The sequence below is a fragment of the Argopecten irradians genome, chromosome 1 (assembly GCF_041381155.1).
Source record: "Argopecten irradians isolate NY chromosome 1, Ai_NY, whole genome shotgun sequence".
NCBI classification, from domain to species: Eukaryota; Metazoa; Mollusca; class Bivalvia; order Pectinida; family Pectinidae; genus Argopecten; species Argopecten irradians.
In genome coordinates, this window is record NC_091134.1 from 11223454 (window position 1) to 11250735 (window position 27282).

The 27282-nt window shown below is 34.4% G+C and overlaps 1 protein-coding gene across 2 annotated transcripts in view; it reads left to right on the top strand.

The window, feature by feature from the left end:
• The first annotated feature begins 2855 nt into the window (after positions 1–2855).
• The window catches only part of LOC138317546 (G-protein coupled receptor dmsr-1-like), a 195181-nt gene continuing 170754 nt past the window's right edge, over positions 2856–27282 (top strand). For both annotated transcript variants that reach the window (XM_069259317.1, XM_069259308.1), the window contains exon 1: positions 2856–3205. The gene's annotated coding sequence lies outside the window, so the exon portion shown is untranslated. The remainder of the gene's footprint in view (positions 3206–27282) is intronic.

Here is a 27282-nt window from a genome sequence, read left to right on the forward strand (position 1 = left end):
GTCTAGTCATGTAGATGGGAGTCTGTGCTATGTATTCTCTAGTCTAGTCGTGTAGGTGAGGGACTGTGCCATGTATTCTCCAGTCTAGTCATGTAAATGGGAGTCTGTGCTATGTATTCTCTAGTCTAGTCGTGTAGGTGAGGGACTGTGCCATGTATTCTCCAGTCTAGTCATGTAAATGGGAGTCTGTGCTATGTATTCTCTAGTCTAGTCATGTAATGGGAGTCTGTGCTATGTATTCTCCAGTCTAGTCATGTAAATGGGAGTCTGTGCTATGTATTCTCTAGTCTAGTCATGTAAATGGGAGTCTGTGCTATGTATTCTCCAGTCTAGTCATGTAAATGGGAGCTGATGTATTCTCCAGTCTAGTCATGTAAATGGGAGTCTGTGCTATGTATTCTCCAGTCTAGTCATGTAAATGGGAGTCTGTGCTATGTATTCTCCTAGTCTAGTCATGTAAATGGGAGTCTGTGCTATGTATTCTCTAGTCTAGTCGTGTAGGTGGGGACTGTGCCATGTATTCTCCAGTCTAGTCATGTAAATGGGAGTCTGTGCTATGTATTCTCTAGTCTAGTCATGTAGGTGGGAGACTGTGCCATGTATTCTCCAGTCTAGTCATGTAATGGGAGTCTGTGCTATGTATTCTCTAGTCTAGTCGTGTAGGTGGGGACAGCGCATGTTTTCCAGTCTAGTCATGTAAATGGGAGTCTGTGCTATGTATTTCTCTAGTCTAGTCGTGTAGGTGTGGGACTGTGCCATGTATTCTCCAGTCTAGTCATGTAATGGGAGTCTGTGCTATGTATTCTCTAGTCTAGTCGTGTAGGTGAGGGACTGTGCCATGTATTCTCCAGTCTAGTCATGTAAATGGGAGTCTGTGCTATGTATTCTCTAGTCTAGTCGTGTAGGTGAGGGATGTATTCTCAGTCTAGTCTGTAGTGGGAGCTGTGCTATGTATTCTCAGTCTAGTCGTGTAGAGTGGGTCGTGGCCATGTATTCTCCAGTCTAGTCATGTAAATGGGAGTCTGTGCTATGTATTCTCAGTCTAGTCGTGTAGGTGAGGGACTGTGCCATGTATTCTCCAGTCTAGTCATGTAAATGGGAGTCTGTGCTATGTATTCTCTAGTCTAGTCGTGTAGGTGAGAGTCTGTGCTATGTATTCTCTCTAGTTAGTCTATGTCGTCTAGTAGGTGAGGGACTGTGCCATGTATTCTCCAGTCTAGTCATGTAAATGGGAGTCTGTGCTATGTATTCTCTAGTCTAGTCGTGTAGGTGAGGAACTGTGCCATGTATTCTCCAGTCTAGTCATGTAAATGGGAGTCTGTGCTATGTATTCTCTAGTCTAGTCGTGTAGGCGAGAGTCTGTGCTATGTATTAACTATTATCCAGCCTGTGTGTAAGTGAGAGACAGTACTATGTGATCTGTTATGTAAGAGGTTGTGAATTGTTATGTTCTGTAATATCTATCTAAGCTGACCCACAGTGTAAGTAGGAACAATGGCAACACACGTGCCAAATTTCCATTCCACCTACTGACGAGCTGAAAAAGCTGTTTAGGTACAACTCGAGGTGCATATTTTCACGAATTGTCTAGGGGAAAATATTGGAAACAGACACATTTAGAGAAAAGATCTATTGAGCATTGTTGAAGTTTTTTTTCATACATAGTACAAGCATTGTCGGCAGCATAACAAGGTTGCACATGCGTTGCAATGGAACTAATCCATGTACCACATGATACTTGATAACGTTTGTGCGGGACTAGTATCTCCAGTTTTCATGTGATGTAATATTTGTAATCTTCTTGCTGAAATGACGTCTGCGCGAGATGTCATATTTTAGTATCACTCCATCACCGATAGAAACAATAGTCCCGCACAAACGTTATCAGATATCACGTGGTTCGTGAATTGGTCCCGTTACTTTTCCATCAAATCTAACAAAAATCATATCAGTGTAAATAGCATGTATTGTTTGATCAATACTTTGAAAATTAATGAAAATTCAACAAAAAACCACCACGATTAATTTCTTTACAATAGCGACATTATAATTTTAAGCATGTATCTTAATAGACATGTGAAGGTATAAGAAACGCTAGGACAAATTATTTCCCCATCCGAAATTCAGATAAATGTAAAGAAAAGTAAAGAATGTAAAGTAAAGAAAAAAGAAATATAAAAATATGTTTTTTTTTTTGTGTTTTTTTTTAATTCCATTTTTCGTTATACACGTAATTGATTTTTATTTAAAATCTGGATAATCAAATTAAAACAATACATATTTAATTTCAATTTCGTGTAGAACCTATATTGCTTGAAGGATCAATTAGGCGTTATCTATTTTTTTATTGCTTAATAGACAATAGACAAGTATTATTGTAACCATAACGTTATGTATTATTCCTACATCTTGAAAATGGTGGATGACAAAAACTCATAAGAATCTGAGAACTTTTCTGGAAAAACAATTAGTACTTTGATATTTGAAGATTTTAACATGGTTGCGTCTGTTTAACGGTGATAACATTGTGACCTTTTATTCCTTCTTAACGTTGCCCAGATCTTTAAGCTAACGTTGCTAACGGGTCCTAATTCTCCAACCGAATTCGCAATCATGTTTTCTCGCATTGCTGTCGAAACGTTTTATCATCTTATCTCATCTTCCTCTTCATAACAACTACAGAGGCTGACATTGTCTGACGTTAGCAGATCTTCCCCGAGTGACAACTGATTGATATATACGTATGTTTGTAAATGTATCGCTGAAGTCACTGATAAATAACTACAGTATATGAATGTTAATATGTATTTTATCTAGTGATTTATATAATACCTATTGCAGAGTGTTACAGCGGCTGCACGGAGGAGATTTCAGCGGGAAATAATGATGATTCGTTCATAGACATCACACACATAACGGAAATGACAAATGAAGGAGAAATTAGTTCTTGGTATTAGCTTTCACGACTTAAAGTCCGCTGGACCATCACAGTGGTGGCGCATCGTTCCAAACGGACGTTAGCGGCACGACCCCATCACTGGAAAATGTGAGAGCCGTGCTCTTCATGGCGCGAAATAATGAAGAGAATTACGACACGTGATTCAGGAGACATTTACGTTGGCATCTTGTAATATTCCTCACATTCTACCCCCACAGACAGCGGAAAGGCTTTATGTGTGTTCATGATGGATCTTCAGATCTCCAGGTGAGTCCAGTGCTACTAAACGAGACTTGATAATTCACTAATGCGATGTTGTATTTCAGATCGTCTCGTGATGTATTGTAATCTATAATTATCATGTCTGATTGGCTATTGTTGAATCCCGATGGCCAATCAGTATATTGCATTTCTCAGTTCTAATAAACATTTCGTCAACGAGTGATCAATAGATTTATGCATTGCAACAGGTTGTCGAAGGTCCTAATTTTCAGTATGTCTCCAATTTATTTAAATAATTCATTGCCGTGCACTGAATGCATTATTCGTAACGGAAATAAAGGAAATATTTGACACCTTCAAAACCCCATCGTATATAGTAAGTTCCCAATTATAAGTGCTATTTATATAAATATCTTGTTGGAGGTTTAGTTTAAGGGTTCTAACTGATATCTACCGGTCTTTCATTACATACTTCATACGTAGATATTAAGGGCCGAATTAATTTTATCTTGGAAAAACATCTTTCTGAAGCGCAAAATTGTACCTTTGAATAGATGTGTTCTTGAGGAATATTCAGCATCGCTTGGTCTTAAATGAAAAAACAACCTCAAAATCGTATCAAAAACAAAACTGTCTACAGGATATTTTAGGCGATGTAGCTGTAATTTAAGTATGATATTATCTATGTACGCATCGAAGCTGGCACTTATCAGTTTGACTTTGAAGAGGTTATGATCGATAGAACATGGGTAATGACAAACCAGTAACATTTAGAATTAGATAGCGTCATAAAACACGGAATGTTGCCAGTCTAGAATCGTGATTTTAAATTGAGTTTGACAACGATTACAAATTATTGTCATGATAAATTTTATTATTGCTATGATAAATAGATCTACATTTATAAAAAACATTTCTGACATATAATCCTAATCACTTCCAGAGACTTAAGTTTTTTTTATCGAATGCTTCAAGTTGAAATATTGTGGGAAAGCATTCTTCCGGTCAACAATTATTCAAGATCCCGTCATACTTGCGCCATTAGGGTATCCTAGCGTATTTAAAAATGAGGAGAAAGAGCCTCGGTATACTGTCATACGTTATAATCAGGTGTAATACGGAAGGTGTAATGATGTGGGTATTACTGGCTTAATGTACACAGAGTGTAGGTGATGGTGCACTGTCCAACAAAAGATCTATTATAAAAACTTCCTAATATATAGTGATCATGATCACCCCTACATCAGGCTGCCAATCCAACAAAAGATTTGTCAACTTTGTAATATATAGTGATCACCCTACATCAGGCTGCTATGCCAACAAAAGATTTGTCAACTTTGTAATATATAGTGATCACCCCTACATCAGGCTGCCATTCCAACAAAAGATTTGTCAACTTTGTAATATATAGTGATCACCCCTACATCAGGCTGCCATTCCAACTAAAGATTTGTCAACTTTGTAATATATAGTGATCACCCCTACATCAGGCAGCCAATCCAACAAAAGATTTGTCAACTTTGTAATATATAGTGACCACCCCTATATCAGGCAGTCATTCCAACAAAAGATTTGTCAACTTTGTAATATATAGTGATCACCCCTATATCAGGCAGTCATTCCAACAAAAGATTTGTCAACTTTGTAATATATAGTGACCACCCCTATATCAGGCAGTCATTCCAACAAAAGATTTGTCAACTTTGTAATATATAGTGATCACCCCTACATCAGGCTGCCAATCCAACAAAAGATTTGTCAACTTTGTAATATATAGTGATCACCCCTACATCAGGCTGCTATTCCAACAAAAGATTTGTCAACTTTGTAATATATAGTGGTCACCCCTACATCAGGCAGCCATTCCAACAAAAGATATGTTAACTTTGTAATATATAGTGATCACCCCTACATCAGGCTGCCAATCCAACAAAAGATTTGTCAACTTTGTAATATATAGTGACCACCCCTACATCAGGCAGCCATTCCAACAAAAGGTATGTCAACTTTGTAATATATAGTGACCACTCCTACATCAGACAGCCATTCCAACAAATGATATGTCAATTTTGTAATATATAGTGAAGACATCTACATCAGGCAGCCATTCCAACAAATGATATGTCAACTTTGTAATATATACTGACCACTCCTACATCAGACAGCCATTCCAACAAATGATATGTCAATTTTGTAATATATAGTGAAGACATCTACATCAGGCAGCCATTCCAATAAATGATATGTCAACTTCGTAATATATAGTGAACACATCTACATCAGGCAGCCATTCCAACAAAAGATTTGTCAACTTTGTAAAATATAGTGATAACCCCTATATCAGACAGCCATTCCAACAAAAGATATGTCAACTTTGTAATATATAGTGACCACTCCTACATCAGGCAGCCATTCCAACAAAAGATATGTCAACTTTGTAATATATACTGACCACTCCTACATCAGGCAGCCATTCCAACAAAAGATATATCAACTTTGTAATATATACTGACCACTCCTACATCAGACAGCCATTCCAACAAAAGATATGTCAATTTTGTAATATATACTGACCACTCCTACATCAGGCAGCCATTCCAACAAAAGATATGTCAACTTTGTAATATATAGTGACCACTCCTACATCAGACAGCCATTCCAACAAAAGATATGTCAACTTTGTAATATATACTGACCACTCCTACATCAGGCAGCCATTCCAACAAAAGATATGTCAACTTTGTAATATATAGTGACCACTCCTACATCAGACAGCCATTCCACTAAAAGATATGTCAACTTTGTAATATATAGTGACCACCCCTACATCAGGCAGCCATTCCAACAAAAGATTTGTCAACTTTGTAATATATAGTGAACAACCCCTTCATCAGACTGAATTTCTAACAGGATGTTCCTTATGTAATATTCTTCACAGCTGCGCTGTAAATTTCAGTTATCTGAGTTATTTGTTCTTTAATGTGAATTCACGACAAGGTAGTCGATTCTGACCTCATGAAAAATACATACTATGCAGAGAACAACTTTCAGCTGACATTATCAAACCGCAAAAGAGAATCTATATCTTGTGTAACTGATGTTTAGCACAGAGACATACTTTGTTTTAGTTTTGTTTTGATTTCTCCAAAATTACCCTGGCTCCTGATTTACGCGTCTGTTGAGAATTCTTATCAGTTTGATGGGCTCGTTTCTTTATCGGAATTGTTAAAACAGATTTTGCTTACAATAACGTTCTTGTGCATAGAAAACAACATCAATATTGCGTTGAGGATTGATATTAAAATTTAGAAAAAACATTGTCTACTGTACATATACATGTATAAGAAAAACTAACAACCAAGTGGTCCTTATACCAAATATTGATTAAATAGGATCAATACATATTTGTTTTAGTTCTAGTTCCTCGATGATAAAACGTACTAAAACACCGAGTTTTAAACTCACAACCGAAATTCTTTCTCTAATTGTTTTGTACTCGCCACCCAGAGATGTACAAATAGCAGTGGTGTTTAGGAACATCTATCTAGTCAGCTATCATGGCCTCGATATGACCCCAACATGTACCAGGGGTGGGGATCCAAACGTTCCTGAAGTATCGGCGCTGTCTCGTTTATCTACGGCAGATACATTTAGGTCAAATACGGATAAAGTCATAATAGCGAATGAGAACAGGATTGAGATAGTAGAACTCCATGGAAGCTTTGGTCTTCTGTCGGTATTTGTTATCAAGTACAAAACTCCGTTATCTCAAACACTAACACATGTTTGGTTTCTTTGTTCTTGCTGAAGTTTTATTTATCTATTCTGTCCTCGTTTTTACAGCTTAGAAAAATAATTCGTCATATATATGAATGTTTTGCGTGCTTCAGATGCATTGAATCTCTCAGTTTTTCCATGAATTTATATCTGGAATATATAAGAATTGTATATATGTACTGTGATTATGTCCCCTTTAATTATTTTTTGGCTGTTACTTTTGAAAAAATCAATCCCCAGATGGAATTTGTAACGATTGATTGACATTCAGATCTGTCTCTTTGAATAGACTTTGATTGGACTGATCAATCATCTGTTGCGAAAGGTGACTTAGTGCTATCACTGAGATAAATGTTGTACTATCCCTTTATATCCACTGTTAGCACCAGGAACTTGGTATTTACGTTTTCAAAGTTTGATAAAATACACATAAAGATATGGTACAGGTTATGCGCCTTTCAGGTCGTATTTTCTTCAAGTCTCGAAAGATTAACTTTCTGGCTGAATCACTAGTGTGGATGCTTCGCCTGAAGTGTTTATGATGTACTGTTCAGACCGGGGAAATAAGAACTGTTTTGATGTACATAGGTCTATGGACAATATAACATGTTATACTGGCTAGTCAGAGGGTTATTATCCTTAATTACTGTTCCTGTATGGTAAACTACAACACCACACATGTGTTATAATTAACTTTCCAGTACACATGTCTAGGCAACATGTACTTCGACGTTATAAGTACGGCAGAAAACAAATAATTATGGTATGCGAGGATAAGTTCAAACGAATAACTTCATTTTTAAATCAAACTGGTCTTTTCCTGTCTCAAGGCAAGCACCGCTTACTACACTACTAAACTAAATATCAATTATTAGAGTTATCATCTCCTGTCTGATGATACAGTAAGTACATTTGTATTAATCATTAGAGTTATCATCTCCTGTCTGAAGGTTACAGTTAATATTAAGTATTCGAGTTATCTTTTCCTGTTTGAAGGTTACATTAAATATTTAGTATTAGAGTTATCTTCTCCTGTTTGAAGGTTACAGTAAATATTTAGTATTAGAGTTATCTTCTCCTGTATGAAGGTTACAGTAAATATTAAGTATTAGAGTTATCTTCTCCTGTTTGAAGGTTACAGTAAATTTTAAGTATTAGAGTAATCTTCTCCTTTCTGAAGGTTACAGTAAATATTAAGTATTAGAGTTATCTTCTCCTGTATGAAGGTTACAGTAAATATTAAGTATTAGAGTTATCTTCTCCTGTATGAAGGTTGCAGTAAATATTAAGTATAAGAGTTATCTTCTCCTGTATGAAGGTTACAGTAAATATTAAGTATAAGAGTTATCTTCTCCAGTCTGAAGGTTACAATAAATATTATGAATTAGAGTTATCTTCTCCTGTCTGAAGTTTACAGTAAATATTTAGTATTAGAGTTATTTTTCTCCTGTTTGAAGGTGTCAGTAAATATTTAGTATTATAGGTATCTTCTCATGTTTGAAGGTTGCAGTAAATATTCAGTATAACAGTAAATATTAAGTATTAGAGTTACCTTCTCCTGTCTGAAGGTTACAGTAAATATTAAGTATTAGAGTTATCTTCTCCTGTTTGAAGGTTACAGTAAATATTAAGTATTAGAGTTATCTTCTCCTGTTTGAAGGTTACAGTAAATATTAAGTAATAGAGTTATCTTTTCCTGTTTGAAGGTTACAGTAAATATTAAGTATTAGAGTTATCTTCTCCTGTATGAAGGTTGCAGTAAATATTAAGTATTAGTGTTATCTTCTGCTGTCTTAAGGTTACAGTAAATATTAAGTATTAGAGTTATCTTCTCCTGTTTGAAGGTTACAGTAAATATTAAGTATTAGAGTTACCTTCTCCTGTCTGAAGCTTACAGTAAATATTATATATTAATGTTATTTTCTCCTGTCTGAAGGTTACAGTTAACATTAAGTATTAGAGTTATCTTCTCCTGTCTGAAGGTCACAATAAATATTAAGTATTAGAGTCAAAAGAACGACAGCATGTTTTATAGTATTATATATTAAAATATATGTGAGTTATGTAGAGCTATCACATCCTGTCGGTAGGTGGCAACTCTGTTTCACAATACTACGGACAAAGCCGAGAAGTGCAGTTGACGATCCCATTGTGGTTTGCATGATTATTTCGAGTATCTACATTTACGTAATATTTAATCAAAGTAAGGTACCGATGAAATTTTCATAAAATCTCCTGACGTTTCAGAGAATGGTAACACACGACTTTCAATCCACGTTAAATCATACTTAACACATAATTTGAGAGTCAATGTGTTTTGCAAAAGGCCATGTCATCTCAAAATCATCATGTCACTCATTTCATTTGATCTTCATACCTTAGCATCTCAATGGAATTCCTATCTGGAATTTGAAATGAAATTACTTTAGGCGTTATTTACGGGGGTTTTATGCTTTGCGATTTTTTACTAAAGACAAGAAACTCCATTAATAAGAGCTGCTTTTAATTTTCGCAGCCTGGCGTTCTTAATAAAGATGTCTACAGGAGATGTGATTGAACCATTTTTCAATATTTTGTGAATCGAAATTCATCATCCCCGGTTTAACGGTTTATCTCCAGGGGCATTTGTTAAAATATTACATAGGCGAGATAAATGCATAGCAAAACAATTATGTGACAAATATCTATGAAAGTATGTGAGCGTGTGTAATATTTTATGTAGGTATGTTATAACTACCATTTTATGGACTAAAATTACTCAAAACAGCGCAGGGTCAAAATAGAATAAAATAAGAAATGAAAACTTTAACACTAATTTAGCTATATGATGTAGAATGTACTATAATAGGGGAAATAAAACACACAGTCAAATCAAACGTTGAATTAGTTATGGTCATCAAGCCATTATTATCTACCTGTTTCTGTATACATAGGAAATTATGTGTTATGTTTTAAAACCCTCATAAAGCATAAACAAATGATCAAAATATCGATTTTTCACCTTTTCAATTCAAGAATAGAATTACACAGCAACAGTTAGTTATATGTGCCGCAAGTTTCGCTTTGTTAACATGTATTTGACATAGCACATGGAATCAAATTAATTTAAATTTCCGAGTCATTTGATGATAGACATTATATTAGGCACAATAAAATTACGTATAAGTAAGTGCAAAAGGTAAATAGTTGAACTTTGGCAGTCCAAACCATAAAAGAGATTTTTTATATATATGATTTTTATATCCTTGGATTAGGTGGTCTACCTCTCATACTTTTTAAGTTATAGAGATAAAACTTAACGTCGTCGCCACTGTCAAACCCATCGCTGCCACCAGAATTACCACCGGGTAGCTTTCTATGTATATTGCCTTCGTGACTCCGTTGTATGCGACACAAAATGGGAAGCTTTACAAGACGCAGTTTCACGAATGTCATTGTCAAAGCCGAGTTTTTGTACGGGGAAACTTGCTAAAGACAACAGTGATGTAGATCATATAGAAGGCCCTTGTGCACCGAACAACACTCAGCGTAACATCAGACATAATCAAATTATACATCTGGTAGAAGTGCCACTTAGCTAAGGCATTACCAAAACACCTGCAACAAATATACCCAGCAACCAAACGTATTACCCACAAAACTATTCCAAACTCAATAATATAGTCTATTCCAATATAATAGATAGTTTAGTACGTCTATACCTATCAAAATTATAGTCTATTTTATAACGATGAACATTTGATGATGTTGTTGTTTCAGTTAAAATGAAAATAACATTTTTTTTGATAAAAAGCTTTGGAAGTTTCTGCTTGTTCGTAAGCTATCAGGGCTTATTAATATTTTGTTGTGTAAACACGAAGTGTAGAAAAAAGGGTTTCCTCTAACGATATTAACACTCTTCTCGTTATACAAGTGTCAATGCATATTGTTATAATTAAATTAATTAGCTAATATCTCTTCTTTGGTGTATTCTTTACTCTTTGCACGTGCTGCACTTACATGATAATTATTCGTATGCATGTTTGTATGCATGTTTTTACTGAATCGTGTAGATTTAATTAAGATTACGTAATCACAATAAAAAAATGTAGATAAAGTGACCGACATTTCAGACATCGAAGAATAAAGAGCACGAATGAGATGATTTTTTTTCTGATAAAAATAATGCCTTCTACAAGGAAGATATGAATATTCAACACCATGAAATTAATTTTCTCCCTTATCATCGGATTTTCTTCAGATCCGACAAAAATTACTTGGATTGGTTTCAGTAAAATAATCAAATAAAACAAATCCCAGTGGTCCTATTTCCCGCCATTTACTTAAATATGGTTTCCATAGAAATACAACAAATAACTGTATTTTGACATTTATTGCCTTGTGAGTCATAGTTTCTGACATTCAATGCACATGAAAAGCTTCATAATCATTGACATTGTTCAAATTTAGAAATGCATTGAAAAAAGCATTAGTAACCATCAATAGTTTGCCTTGACAACAGAAAATACCCCTAGCAACCACAAAAATACACATAAAAATGATATTGCATGCAAAATAAAAACATACTAACAATTGGTTTTTGTTTTTGTTTTTGTTTTTTGTAAAAAGTAAGCATAGTTGGTGACACCAGGAAAACAGGTTAATCAAATAGGAAACATTAGTTCCTTGTAACAAAATTCATCTTTAGCAACCCCACGACAAAAACACACCAATTGGTATTTTTTGCCATATAAAAACGTATCAGTGTTTACTTTTTTGGATAAAAATCAATAATATTGCTAATATAAAAAAATGGTATAGGAAAATACAATGTAACTATTATGCGCCTTAGCAACAAATCTCATCCATAGCAATCACATAAATATGTCATTATTACCATATAAAATCTCTACTGTGCTCACAGGTTTGATCAGTAAGATTGAAGTTTGAATAAAAAGTTTGAAGATTTGAAAATTGAAAAGAAGTGTTAGTTACCATATAACGGTACATGTACCTTAACAACCACAAAAAAAAAAAAAAAAAAAAAAACCTCAAAAAAAACTTTACCATACTAATAATCGGATGAAACAATTATATCATTTGGTTCAATCTATACATACTATACATTGTTACGATACAGCTATTTTAAAACAAGTTGTGTATAAGAAAAACCACAAACAAACAAAGCTCCTGCACCATAGGTCAAGTCGGTCATCCATGGAAGGGTAAGTGTTGTCGGCGATGTTAGCGACACCCCGTGTATAGCTACAACAAAATGGCGGCATCAGAACAGCAATAATAAGTGAGAGGCATGAAGTAATAGTTGATATTATGGGATTAAAATTGCAATTCACATTATCGTAGTAATGTCGATTAATTGTTTTGTTAACTCATATATCATCTTTGGATTGTTCTTCTCTCAGTACATTGTTGCTTGTCAGTTTTGAGTTCCATGAAGGTTTCAATATTTATGCTATAACGACTGCCTAGTTCCTTGTGATTGATATGATAGACAAATCCTTACATCCCGAAATAAAATTCCAATGATGTTTTATGCTTTATTATATAGAATTACGTTAGCATGTTCATTTTCCTATACAGTAGTGTCCGTGATTATTTTACAGCGATCTTCTCCGTAGCCTGTTTCTTTTGAAATAATCTCCGAAAATAACTGCATCTATGTTCTAGATTGTTTGTTTCTAAAACAATTAATACATTAATAACAGTGTCTTTTACAGCGATCTATGTGCAAGCCTGTTTCTTTTCAAATATTTTCCGTATAATCCAGCTGATTTACATATTGCATCGTAAAATCGTACAAAGGGGATAGATACATATTCAAGTACCTTTTCTGTCGAATGGGATATATATATAAGTTATAATAGTTACTTTTTGTGATTTTTTAAGAACTAAAAACTTATCTTCTTTTCTTTTGGCTTAGAATGAAATGATTAACATTAAAACCAATAAATCTAAGAATACCATTATCAAAATTCATTACGATGTAAATAATTACACGTAAAAATCTAAATCTGAATAAGTTACCAGTTTTTTTTTAATTGGAATGGGATCTTATTTATTAACCTTAATATGGACCGGAGTGTACTTTCCCTTTTGGAAAATCAACCTCGTTCTTAACAAGAATGATATTATCTTTCAGACGCAAAGTCAAAGTAATTACTCAAATGCTAATTCAGCTTCATTCTACTAATGTGATATCAACGTCAGGTATCGATTTTTGTATTGAATCAAGCCTGTTTCCTTTAATCAAACTCGCATTTAAATGCATTAGATACATCGTCGTACCCATTACAGATTGAAATTAAACTTTCTTTTAAACTTTGAATGCATTACTTTTCCTGCAATGCCTAAATGTTTTTGCTGTTTTCAAAGCTGTATGCATATATATATGTATATATAAAACTTATAATGATAACAAAAATAAGCTAAATCATCTACAAAATGTCAATTGTATTCGATAAATTATTCCCTTTACAATTATTTGCCTTTTCTTTGAATTCTTGTTTTATCTATGTCAAAGAACTGCATTTTGTACCATAGATCCATGAACCAGAGACGTAACGATATCGTGAAGCAGTAAAAGTGAGGTTATGAAAGCATTTGACATCATACACCCAATTTCCGTCTCTGTTGCTGATTCAAACGGATATATGGGTTTTGATTTTCATCTTTATTCTGTGACAGTCCTATCTATTGTTCCGTGTTCTTTTCTTAATTAGACGTACACTGTAATCGATTACAAATCCTTAGTCTGTCGTGGTAATTACACTGAGTGTTCTTGGGTTTACTTTACATCTATACATCCACATGACATTATGCTTTTACAGTTATGTACAGACCTTGTGATAGTGATGCTCCAGCGTTAACTATATGGTTACGTCATTCTTACTACTGTAATTACATCAGCCTTCAGTACAAGGACAAATCATACACATGTAATCATCCTTTTAATTTTTAGACATTTCAAATTCACAAATTTCCTGTTAGTTAGGTTCGCGAAAAAAATATAAAGAACTACTTTTGAATTACAGTGATCCATATGGCTTCACTCAATACGCTCTTCTGAAGTGTTAAGTGTTTTAAAAAGAAGATAATTGGAATCATCTTCTCTGAGTTTCATCTCCAGTTGTTATTTTTCTCATGCTGGTATTGGCTGTCCATATTTTCAATAGTCACTTCCTTTATTTTCTAACCTTTTTATATATACATAATAGACTAAGCTTTCTCTGATTTTGACATTGTGAACAGATTGAAATCAGCATGTGCTGTTTTGAACAGTATTTATACCTATGACGTCACATCCTATCCTTTGTATTATCTGCTTCTGAAAGTGAAGTGGTTTGAATTGACGAAAATCGAATCTCCCTGCGCGGCATCCCCTTTGAAAGCGATTTGTACTCAGGTTAAAACTTTATTCAAAGTGAAATAAATCTTTCATTCTAAAATGATTCACTTGAATTGATCAGCGATAATAAAAGACTGTTTTGCTATACAGATTCCTGTGGTCGAGATAAAGTGGTACAATCGAAACCAAATACACAACACATCTGCCTAGAGCCATTGATTACTGGTGACGGGTTGCATTCCAACCAATCTGATAAAGATTGAGCGATTTATGGCTTAAATTCGAATTCTGTAATGAATCCAGGGCAGGCATTTACCCAATAAAATGAAAATTTACTATTCAGGTTTATGAATTTATCCTATTAGAAAGACATTTGAAGATTTCGCAAAATTGTTTTCATATATTTTCCTAGCACAATACATATTTTTTAGTGTCCTTTCGTTATCAGTAGTATATGGATGCAGAAAATCACTTCTTTGTACTCTATCAAATCACTCATCTTTGTCTCCGTCGTTAACATGTAAGTGTATGGTGATTTAAGTTCAATACAAACACAACCATTATCTTGATTAGTTATAGACCTCATATACTATCCAAACAATAGCACGCGATGAGGAATGACCAGATCAGTCACGTAAGCTCTTTGGCTTTATTCATTAGCTGACTACCACATCAAACGTCTTAATGCTCTCTACTCATTATGGAAATTGAAAAAGCCGCCGGAAGTGGTATAAAGATTTGCTGAGAAGCTGGACTCTACATCAGTAATCAGGAAATGTTAGTGACAGGGGTTTACAGTGTGGGATTAGTAGGCCTTGGTTTATATCACAGGTGTGTTTCATGGCGTGTTATTATATCATATGATAGTAATCAGTCGAGGCCTACGATAGTCTAACATAATTATTAATATTTAACTCGTATATATGTGCAATTCTGCTTTTTTTTTTTTTTTTTTTTTTTTTTTTTAGAAAAATTACAGATGAAATCACTTAATTGAAGTGTTTCACTTACCTTCTGTAGTAATGTTTTCTTATAGAGAATTAATTAAAAAAAAATCTTCCTTATCAAATTTCTGCTTGGTTTGGTTTGTATAGTTTTACGTCCTATTAACAGCCAGTGCACAATTTAAGGACTTGCCAGGTTTGGTGGTGGAGTAAAACTGGAGTACCGAGATAAAAACCACCGCCCAGCAGTCAGTACCTGGCAACTGACACACATGGGATTTGAACTCGGGACCCAGAGGTGGATGGCTTGTGGTAATATGTCGGAATATCATACCCACTTGGCAACCGCGGCAAGAGCATATCGCACCCTCGCAATATGTTTTGTTAACTAGAGTTGTTGAATAACAGACCAGACTACTACCTGAACCATCATTGTTACTCTCATGTCAGATCCAATAACGATAGGGGGTAGAGATGGGGTCAACATTACAACCATCCAACAATTAATATTAATACATTGTATAAAATGGATTTCGTGGGATGGTCCCTTTCAAAATGAAGCGGAAATCACGACAAGAATGAGTTGGTTTCAAACAAATTACCATTTTTTTTTTGTATTTTTCTCCTTTATTATTTGAAAATGGTGAGGTGGAAATGAACTTGATATGAATGATAATTGCAAAAACTTCCCCCATTTTCACCGTTATCAGGATTTTGTTTTAGATTTCCGTTGTTTTGCAGTGACAAATTTAAAACTTCGACAGGTGCTGATGGTTTTCGAGTCCGTGAGGTATCGATAAAATGTTTGTTTGCCTCTTATTTCTAGCACATTTCCTCTTACGCATAATAACAACATTGACGGCAGAATGTTCACGTCTTCAGTGACAATTAATGACAACATTTTCAAAGAGTTGTCCTCAAACTCCATGGATCAAACGATGATATCAATGATTACGTATTTCGTTTCCTTTTATCGATGTCACCAAGCTGCTTCGTTAGTCCTTTGCTTGCAGATGGCTAAGAAGTGCAAACATTTAAAAAGCCTGTTAAATTTGTTTTAGTAATAGAGAAGAGCCTCTCGGATACATCCGACTGAGATGCCGTCTGAAATACATCGCGGTAAGAGACTGTAAAATCACGAAGATAAAACGCTGCGTACAGGTAGAGAACTTCTTATAAATGTTTAATATCATATCCAGGTATATGTGAATACAGTCAAATGGTGTTATTGCCACCATAGGAATGTATAGGATATTTGTATAAGGCTAGTTCTATTTATCATGGATCTTAGGAAGGGAAACATTTGAAACTTTACGATAATATTCCTGAAACTACAATCTGAATTGATCTTAACATTTTGATTCCATAATTCAAAAGATGCGATAATATTTAGGGTTGTCTGGGTTTTTCTTATTTTGAAAAAAAGTTTAGTCGATATCGAATCTTAATTTCACATTATAAGACAGAACTTCTTTGACATAAGGTAATTTCAGCCGAACTTCAGACAATGCAACACCTTTTAAAATGGTTGTCGTACACCTGTTCGTATTCATAACGTTCTATTATATATCTTGTTGTTATATACTTGTTGTTTTCGTTTCTTTATTAGTTCGTATTCGAGATAAAATGTGTACATTATGATAAAAATATAAAAAAAACTAACATAAAAATGATTAAAATCATTTAATATATCAAACGAGTTTTAATAAAAAAAATTAAGTGCGACTGCTTGTATTGTGAAGATAGGTTAATTTGGAATCTTATAACTTTTATATAAGACATCGCCACCTTGTTTCTGCAGAAGAACATGTCAAAATTATTCTTCCTAAACGCCCTCTCATTCCCTTCCCATTCTCACGCCGTGCCTTTCTGTTTGCAATAAACGTAATTTGTTTGTCTGTAGCTGAGGTAACCATATCAGTCAAACAGCCATGACAATTACCTCTTATGTGTTTGGTTTTAATCTTCCCATAGTGCTAATCACTTATTGGTTGTTTCGTCATATTTCGGACGCATAGTATGAGAGCTTCCGGTTTAGAATGTAATAGCTTTAATATAAGGTTATGTTTGATTGCATGATCTCTACATTTGACATTCCAAAAAAATCTAGTAGATGTTGTTTTTTTTATGTGATAACGTAACAAAGTAAGAGAAGTCGCTGTCTTAGGAACCTAGAAAATCGGTTTATGGTTCCTTACCCAGTTGTTTGTTTTGACGTCATCGTATCATTTAAACCATACTTTAAAACTTATGCTGGTCATTTACGAAAACAAAATACTTCTTTAAGTGGAGTTTTAAGGTCACCTGACCATAGATCATGGTGACCTATTTCGATAGTCTTTTGTCCGTCGTCGTGCGTCGTCAGTCGTACGTCGTGCGTTAACATTTCCTTGTGAACGCGATAACTCGAGTAAATATAAACCGAGCTTAAACTAACAATGGAATGATCTCGATCGAGTTCGAAAATCAGCTTGATCCAATGATAATTTACGGAGTGATTGTCCTTTGCACCAATAATTATTATGGGACCTCGTGAATACGATAACTTGAATAAATATGAACTCAATTTTTTGGAAAGATCTCGGACAAGTTCGAAAATCGACCTGATTATATCGTAACTTACGGAGTTATTTCCCTTTGCAATTATAATTATTGAATCATATGATCCGGGCTTAATGAAACTCTGCATATAGACTATATAGCTAACATTGGAAATATCTTGAACAAATTTGAAAATAAGCGTGATTCGACTCTAACTTATTTACGGAGTTATTGCCCTTTGCAATGATAATTATTGAACTAAGTGAGCACGGTAATGTGAGTAAATATGCACCAAGCTTAATGAAACTTTGCATGTAGACCTTTAGATGCATGTTCCTATTTCGTGAACAAAAGAATGAGATGCCTAGTAAATTACATAATTATTTTGTATCAAATATCAGGTGACCGTTAAGGCACATGGGCTTCTTGTTGTAAAAAAGAGCAGAAGAAGCTATTTTGCATTTTAAAAAATATTAACGTTTTTATTTTAATATTAACTAAGTTAATCCATAGTTAAGTGTTTAACATATTTATTATGCAAATGTTTGCCATGTAAAATACACAATGATTTAAAACATATATACGACCCTATTCACGTGCTTGACATTGACAATATTATTCTTATAACCCATGTGTATGTCCTCACATCACATCATTTTAAAAATATACTTAGCTTCAACAACACAGTGAAAAGTTTATAAGTTGTATTACAGATTGAGAGATACTGTTTTGATAAGTAGATCTGTCAATAAAAAGAAAAACGAACAAACGAACTCTCTTGGATATAACTACGTAATTACGGCTTTGTCCGTTAATAATGCGACTGTCGTGTCTGGTCAAATTGTCAGAAAAAACTGAGGAACAGACAAATTAACACTTTTATGTATATTTTAAAAAGAAAGGAAACAAAGAAAGAATGCCCCTGGTTTGATAAATACAGAACAGAAAGCATCATTCGTTCTAGACATTGTTTTCAGTAACCATGTCCGAACCAACGGTAAGTGGCTATATAATTTTGTCATGGTTCAAATTCTGGACATTGACAAATTGCAATTAACCTAGTCGTCAATGGTAAATTTTCATTAACTGACATGTTTCTTTCTAATGTCTCCCTTGATATTCCTCAATTCTGGGCTCGCCTCTGTGAGGAAGTCTATGGGTTTTGTTCCCTATGGGAGACACAAATGGTCTATCAAACGTGTAGTTTCTGCTCCTGCTTAACATGCAGCATAAAGGGTGTTAGACGACTGATAGTTGTCCATTGTCAGTGTAATGTGATCAAATGGGATGTACCTTTTCAGTCTCTTCTGTGGCATGCGTCTGCTTCAGTGAGATAGCACTATTAAATAAAGGACAAGAGTTTCGCTATTACACGGAGAGACAACACGAATATACCGCAGTCTTTCAAACCATACAGAACTCCATACACTGCAGCACTTTACACACATGGGAGGCCGTCATTGAATGACCCTTGCTCGTAATAGGACATACCTCCTAATGAAAGAAACCAACTAATAAAAGGTACAAATTCTCAAAAAAGCGACCAAGTGGAAACGGAAATTGTACTCTAGAACAAATAGCACACTAAATATAGAATAGAACTGTGAAAACCTTCTACTAACAGACATTAAATGTGCACGTGTTTAGCCATTAAAACAATATCAAAGGTGCTCAATATTATAATGTATAATTACGGTAGGATAGTAATGTGGAAAACAACAAGGAACATAGGTTTAAATGCACGGACTCATTTGTATTTATCGATACAAGCTAGGAACAATAGAACGTCATTTTTATTTACATTTCAAAAGATGGAGATGGTACGAAAACATAGTTGGTATTTGATATTTGCTAATGATTTACCGATATCGACCACCGACAACTCATGTGGTATCTAAACACTTGTTATCAAGTGAAATTTCACCTGCTGTATGGACACTAGATATAAGTAAGTGAAAAAACACACAGTCTAGATAGCATCCAGTGAAATACCACACTTTTTAAAGACACTAAATATCATCCTCTGACCTAGTAAATAACGGGAGTATGTTGTATGCGAACATTGTGCCGATATTAATGCTTCCCAATAGTTTTCATTAATAGAAAATAGAGTTGCGATGCTTTACATTGGTTTTTGTCCAAATTCCTGACGTTAAACATTAAAGTCCCTTGCCATTCGAAAATATCATATCACTTTCCTAAATCAGCAAAGTGCCATAAATAAAATTTAAATTTCTGCTAATTTAATCTAATTTTAAAGTGTATAATTCCGTTACACTGGTTAAAAGTAAAATGAAATGTCATTTGTTGGTCATGGTAACTAGAATTAATTTTAAGAATGGAGTGGTTAAAGTTCTATTGACGTTCTAATGTCTTATTCATTCGTTTTATGGAACATAATTTTTGCCGTCATTAATTTAAACTGCAATTCCGTGAAAAAGCGATTTAAATCCGCCTTCAAATGGATTCATTAAAATGTCAACTTCACTTTTAGGTTCTACTATATTTCCATAAAATGAATTAATCAATGATGAAATTTCTGACAAAGAAATAGGAATGGAACTAACTTTCGACTTATTAAGCCTGTTTCGTGTCAGTAATGTTACTGTCGTTGTCATTTTATCCATTTCTAGCACGGCTCTAGACATTTGAGAGATTAAATGGCTATTTCGCACGCTAACCAATTTCAATAACTTCGTCAGTCTGTAACTTAAATCAAAGTTATCAAAGATATGCACAAGCAATGGAAATGGATAAAAAACTAGTTTTGATATTATACCAGGACGTTTTTGTTTATTTAAGGGAATCGGGCCAACCTTGGAATTTCTGTTAATTAAACGGGTAAAATATCAGAATCTGTCGTGACAAGGGCAAAGTTGTGCTCGAGAAATTGAGTTCTAAATTAGATTGTCGTCTTAAAAGCATTCCATGTAGTCAATATCACTATTTTAAAAGTAAACAGTTTAAGACAACGTGAAAAAGGTGAAATCGTAGGCTTGATCGTGAAGAACTCCGTTTAATACAATAACTAATCCCTGCTGATGCGACTTGGCACGTGTCTATAGTGTGGTTTCACTGAAACATACATTATCGTCAAGTCATGTGTATAACTTATATCTTTACCATGATGATTAAAGGTATGCTTTTTTGATGTTATGCAAATGGTAATGTACGTTTGAGTATTTTGTAGTTTAGACAGTTAGACACTAATATGATAATCCAAACAACAATAGGAATTAGATCATGTTTATTAAGATACACGCTTCAAAGACATTAACGTTTGTCCGGTTTATTGCGGGAATTTATTAACGAAAATTACATTCCATTCCCAAAATGGAGTTCCTAATTTGGAATCCGAATTTCTGGACTAGTTGGTATAAATAACGTTACGGAAATCCGTTCCCTGACATTTCCGTCAGGATTGTGAGTTTTCCGGACTATCGGCGTCCGGATTATCGCGGGTCCACTGTATATATTTCTGTAAATAATTCACGTTCCTAGTCACCATAAATCTAATACTACTAAATCTGGTATATGCTGATGATTATATGCCATCTAGTTTTGTTTTACAATCACCCCAATGGACAAGGGTACCTTAGAAATGAATCATCCTCTGAAGAATTATTATTAGCAATGCTAACATCGTGTTATTTGTACGAGTTATGGAGTGCCTTGTGTGCGTTTGTTTTCTCTTGTTATTTCAGCTGAATATGTCAGCCACTGCAGTTTTATCGAACGATGTTACTTCTTCTAGACACCAACCTGTTGAACAAGAGTTGCGAGGCTTATGTATTCTATTGAATTTTAGTCAATGAAAAATTTCCGGAAAGTTTGGATTTCTAATTCATAACAATGAAAACTCATTTTGCTCTATTAGTGAAAAATAAATGTTTTGTCTATCATATGAACATTAAGTCTATTTAGCTATTTTTTAGTTTATATATATGAAAGGTCATCTCATTTCACAATAAACTTTCTAAACGGAGCTGCGGCATTTCTATGAAATAGCCTGTGTAAGTTTCAAAATAATTCAGTTGATTTTCATTGATATCTTGATGAACCTACGACGTCCATCGTCACCGTAACAAGCTATATTAAGGGTGTTGTAGTCGGACTTCCCACTGCCACGCGCATGCGTGCAGATTGATGTCAATGAAATCCTGTAGATTATATTGAGAGAAGAAAACATATATATGTCGGGAACAAAGGTAGAACACTGGAAAGGCTTCTTACAACATGTGTGGAACGTATATTACTTAGCACATCAGATTATACCGGAACATAAATCACTCTGATTCCGGTAGGGATGGAAGAGTCACTGATCTGTGTAGACTGTTACGTAACGTTCACTCGACTATATATAGTACACAGACCGCACGACCAAATGGCTTTCCACAGACGATATACTGTTAAAATTTGCCACTGTCCAGGTTAAACGGAGTTTTCAAGTCTGGTCCTCTGATATTGATTTCAAAGAAGGTCATCTCATACACCCTGTGATTTGAAAAGTTTAAAAATTTGATTTCCACACCAACAATCGACCACAGATTGCAAAAAAAACTTATTCTCTGTGGTATCGCTCCCTGACAAAATAGACTTGAAAGATTTTTTATCCAACCTGAATACCTATCGAGCAGACTCCGAAACATTCTCCTATGGAATCCTCAGCCTAAAATGATATTTGGATATTTCCAGAAATATGTATTTAGTTTGGTGCTGTGGTCCCTATAACTGCTGTTGTATCTGTTCTCTTAATATCCAGATACAACGTTTTATCAATTCTCCATAGAAAACGTCATCAAAACTGACAATGAAGGCAAAACAGAAATAATGTCCGTACATATCTGTATATTACAAATACTATGCGTGAATACTGATTGTGTCGTCATTAGCTTGTAAACTAAAATTCCGTCTTTTACGTTGAAATAATGATGTAACGCTATGAAGCAGATGACGAAACAATATCAATTCCTTCCGGCAAGGACAGATGAAGCTGTACTCATATTCAAATTTAAATTTTATTCCGTTATCAAACTCATTGGATGCAGTAATTACAAATATTTCACTCAACACAAAAAAAAACAACACAAACACTATTCTAATAATTGTTCAGCGGTTGTGCTAAATACATTCGAAATCACAGTACGTCCTTGCATTGCATATTTGTAAACTATCACAATCATACACTATCATATATTTTGTAAATTTTCCTGAAATAATATTGGTTAACTGTATTAAGCTACGAACACAACTTACAACTCATTGTATATAATACTAGAAAATCTAACTTAAAATCATGATTGAAGTCAGGATCGTGTTTTAATCGGCTTAAATATCAATTTTGCTAATTTACGAAAAATCACTTATATAATCGTAACATAATAATTTTATTAACTTGTACATAGATAGGTTAAGCCAATAAAATGCTAATACATATTAAATTTTATATATATATATAGCTGGATAATTAATACAGATTAAAATAAAGTGGTCTTCATCATTTAAATTACAACCAGGGCTAGCGCGCATTATGAAGATTGTCTGCAAAGCTCTGGCATCTATTTAAGCTTTTAATTTCATAATGCGCTAGAATTTCATAATGCGCTCTAGCGCATTATGAGATGATTGTCTGCAAAGCTTTGGCATCAATTTAGACCATAGATTGCCATATGAGGATGGTTTAATACTTTATTTATTATCAACTCATTTTCAGGTCTCTGCATTAATATTGTATAAGCTAGACCAGGAAAACCGTCTATCAACGTCGATTCAATCCACGAGATGGAACAGTCATTCTGACGTTGATAGTTGATGTCACCACGTCAGTATTAGTGACGTCATAATGGTCACAATTTGGGTGTCAGTTATACCGTCATAAACTTCACTTTGCCTTGGTTAGTTTATATAGTAGAAGTGACAAATTAATGTAAATATATAGACCATAGATGTCATAGGAAGATAGTTTAATGCTTAATTATTATTTATTGTAGTTTTTTGAAACAACGACTCAAATGTTTCGTAGAGAAACCTTTGTCTGATGTATGTCATTTTCTTGTGAATTGTAGTTTAAGAGAGTTGTTATATATATATATATGCTTCTTTCTTCCTTTGATTTTACTTTCCTCTCTTTAATTAGCCCCCAATTGTTGACGCTTCAATGATAAGATATAGATCAGTTTGGTAGACGTTAGGGTCATGGTAAAGTCACATACCTCCACGTACGTCATTAGCTCCAGATGATTTATAGTCGAACACCAACATGTAGGCCCCTGCGGCCATCTGGACCTATTTCTATGGCCTTATTAGCAGGCAATCTCGTTATAATTATACAAAATTGCAAAACCGTAATAATTTGAGACAATTATAAAGCTCTTGTGCAGTGTCGGAGGCTTCAAAAGCCACGCCTTCTTTCTTCACGAAGAATCCGACCAGAGAGAGGTTTTGATAATGTCGCAACTGCGCCTAACGGAGAAGAGATTTTTAACACAACCAAGTACAATGAAATATATCCGTACTCTTAAGTGTGAATTTTAGCTACATTTTTTGAGCGGTATAGAATTAATTATCAGAATGTTCAATATTGTTCGGGTTGATAAGCCGAATTTTGCAAATTGATTTTTCAAATTGTTCATTTATATATTAATTTTATCGATATGACTTACAATAGAAAATGGCAACGTAAAAGAATCATCGAGAATGTTAGATAACGAATAGCAATTCTCAATAGGAAGTTTCGTCGAAAGTGATAATGAAGGCAAGAAAAGCAATGATGTCTGTATATATTCATTTCTGCTTATTATAAATATTATCTGTCTTGACGGTAAGTCATTCTGTTTTTTCTTGCAGGTATAGGAGATAAAGCTCGAATAAGAATCGTATATCCTTAACCATCCGTATAAGATTCTACATCGTATTATTGGTGGGTAAGACCCCGAGATTATAGGTTAGAAGCAAAACTAAGACCATTACGGTGATGGCTTGTGTTCAATTGACTTTTTATGCAATAGGATGAACCCTTCCAAGATTAAAATGTAAAGTATAAAATCCGTCGCGTATCGCAATTAGATTTCGCGTAATTCTTGAGCAATTGAGATTTCCGCCACAAATACATTTCTATTATACAGATTCAGCAAATCCTTTAAATTATTCTATTAATTAATAACAAAAATGAATCAATGTTAAAATAATCATGCGGCATGAAAACACAAATTAACGTCCTGACTTGATCTGTAAAATGTGTGGTCGAGTTACTAGTAATAGGTTGAGTGATCGAGATAATATGCCAAGTGCTCGAGATTTGATGTCGACCACTGAAGATGTCGAGTAATTCAGATGTGAAGTCGGGTGTGCAAGAACATTAAGATAGATCATAGTATTGTATAAGTCCAAAATGTACCACCATAGGTTTCTCACCAATGTTATACTATACAGATATACTTCAGAAGCCATTTTATGATAATAACTATTTCAAATAGACAAAAATAGCAATAACGATGGCATGATGGTAGCATTGCTATAACACAAGCTGTCATACAGTATATATAGTTAAGTAAAATGTCAAACATTACTTGCTGTCATGTGTGAATTGGTGCAAAAACAAAACAAAAACACACCGATGTCTCCGGCTCAATATCTAAAACAGGAAAACAATCCAACATCACAAGCACCGACAAATACAGAACAAACCCTGCTATCCTTTGTATATTTCCTGTTAAAATTAACTCTAAAACAATCCAACATCACCGGCGGACAAATACAGAACAACTCCCTTTATCGGTAGTATTTGTCTCATCGAATCCATGCTGGAATGTTTTCTGTTAAAATTAACTCGCTTCCCTGCTTCTTTCCCGGATAGTAGGAAGACAGCATGCGTAGGTAATGATCGTATACACTGTTGACTTTAAAGCCATTTCCGCATCATCCTTATATTTAGCTTACCATCATGAGACCGACAGACAGCCATCTTGGATTTTGATGGTTGAAGTTTGCTATTGCTATTTCTCAAAACTAAATGGATCTGTCTCAAACTTCATATACAGGCTTCCCGGTTAAGTTTATAAAGATTCCAAACGAATGTATTTCAAAATCTACCACATCCATAAGCCATGGTTGCAATATCGAACTTTTCTCGGACTAAATATCATTACAGTATTTACATGGGTCGTGGATATAGTTTCAAATTTGTTTGTATATGTGCACGTAAGCTATTTTATTTGAAATACACATGTACATATATCACTCTTCTTAGAAAGAACATTGTTTCGTTTAACGTAGATTTATGATCCAATAATTAAACATTTCTCATGACCGGAACTGACGTAACGGAACTGACGTACATGTAGTTGATCTATGGCGTCTAGTGGTACACATAACTCATAACGGAATCATTCGTCTGGCGGTCTGTCACCTAGCCGTATTTGGGTGTGACAATTACCGTCCCTGGTGTGTTGTAGATCCAGGAGGATGTCAAGCTGGCGGATGATTAGAGTCCAGACGGACCTGATCAAGACAAATGTCATGTTTGCACTGTTGGAATAGAAACCCGGGTGTCAAATCTACAGATCAGCCATAGATAGTGTTACAACAAGTAAATATCTACTTATGTTTTGATCCTGGCTTCGACTAGAAGTAAAAGAATAAAAAAAAGTGGCATAAGCGACATTTAAAACCACGGGAAGCGACCAAAACCATTGCAAGCATAACAACAAAATTATTGAATTAAATTCAGCATTGTAAATATTGTAAATAAATGAATAAGAAGCAAGTATGTAGAAATCAACACCGAACAGCGCAACAGATTTCTTGTTTAAGCTTTCCGATAATCATAAGGTCCAATATCAAAATTGGTTGAGTTAAAGACACATACAGAAATTCGTAATAACCGGTTCGGCTTTATCATTTTTTCAATAACTATTATTAGCAAAAGGATTGACAAAATAATTTCTTTTAAACTACATCAGCATTTACAAAAAAACAACAGGTAAAACATCACTTCAGTAAAACACGGTTATAACGAACTTCTGGGGGACCAAATACATTATTTCGTTAAAACGAACTTCTGGGGACCAACGAACTTACTACGTTATAACGAACTTTCGAGGTCCAACGACATTACTGCACTATAATGAACTTATGGGGACCAAAGACATTACTTCATTATAACGCACTTCTGGGGACCAACGATATTACTTCGTTATAACGCACTTCTGGGGACAAACGACTTTACATCGTTATACGCATAATTCGTTATTTATGAATTACAGACATGATATAGGAACTCTAGTAACAATGAGAGTTTGAAATATAAAGCTCTTTATTGTTTGTATTTACATTTTGATAGGTAATACACCACGATACTTTTAATCGCAAAACGATACATTCTATCTATTACCATCATCTTGATTCTGCGGAGTTCAACTAAAGAGAGTTCAACAATGACGTCATTTTTTTTATTTGCTATCCATGAGATTATTCACATGTTCGATTTCTATATGAACTTCGTTTGTATCTCTGCT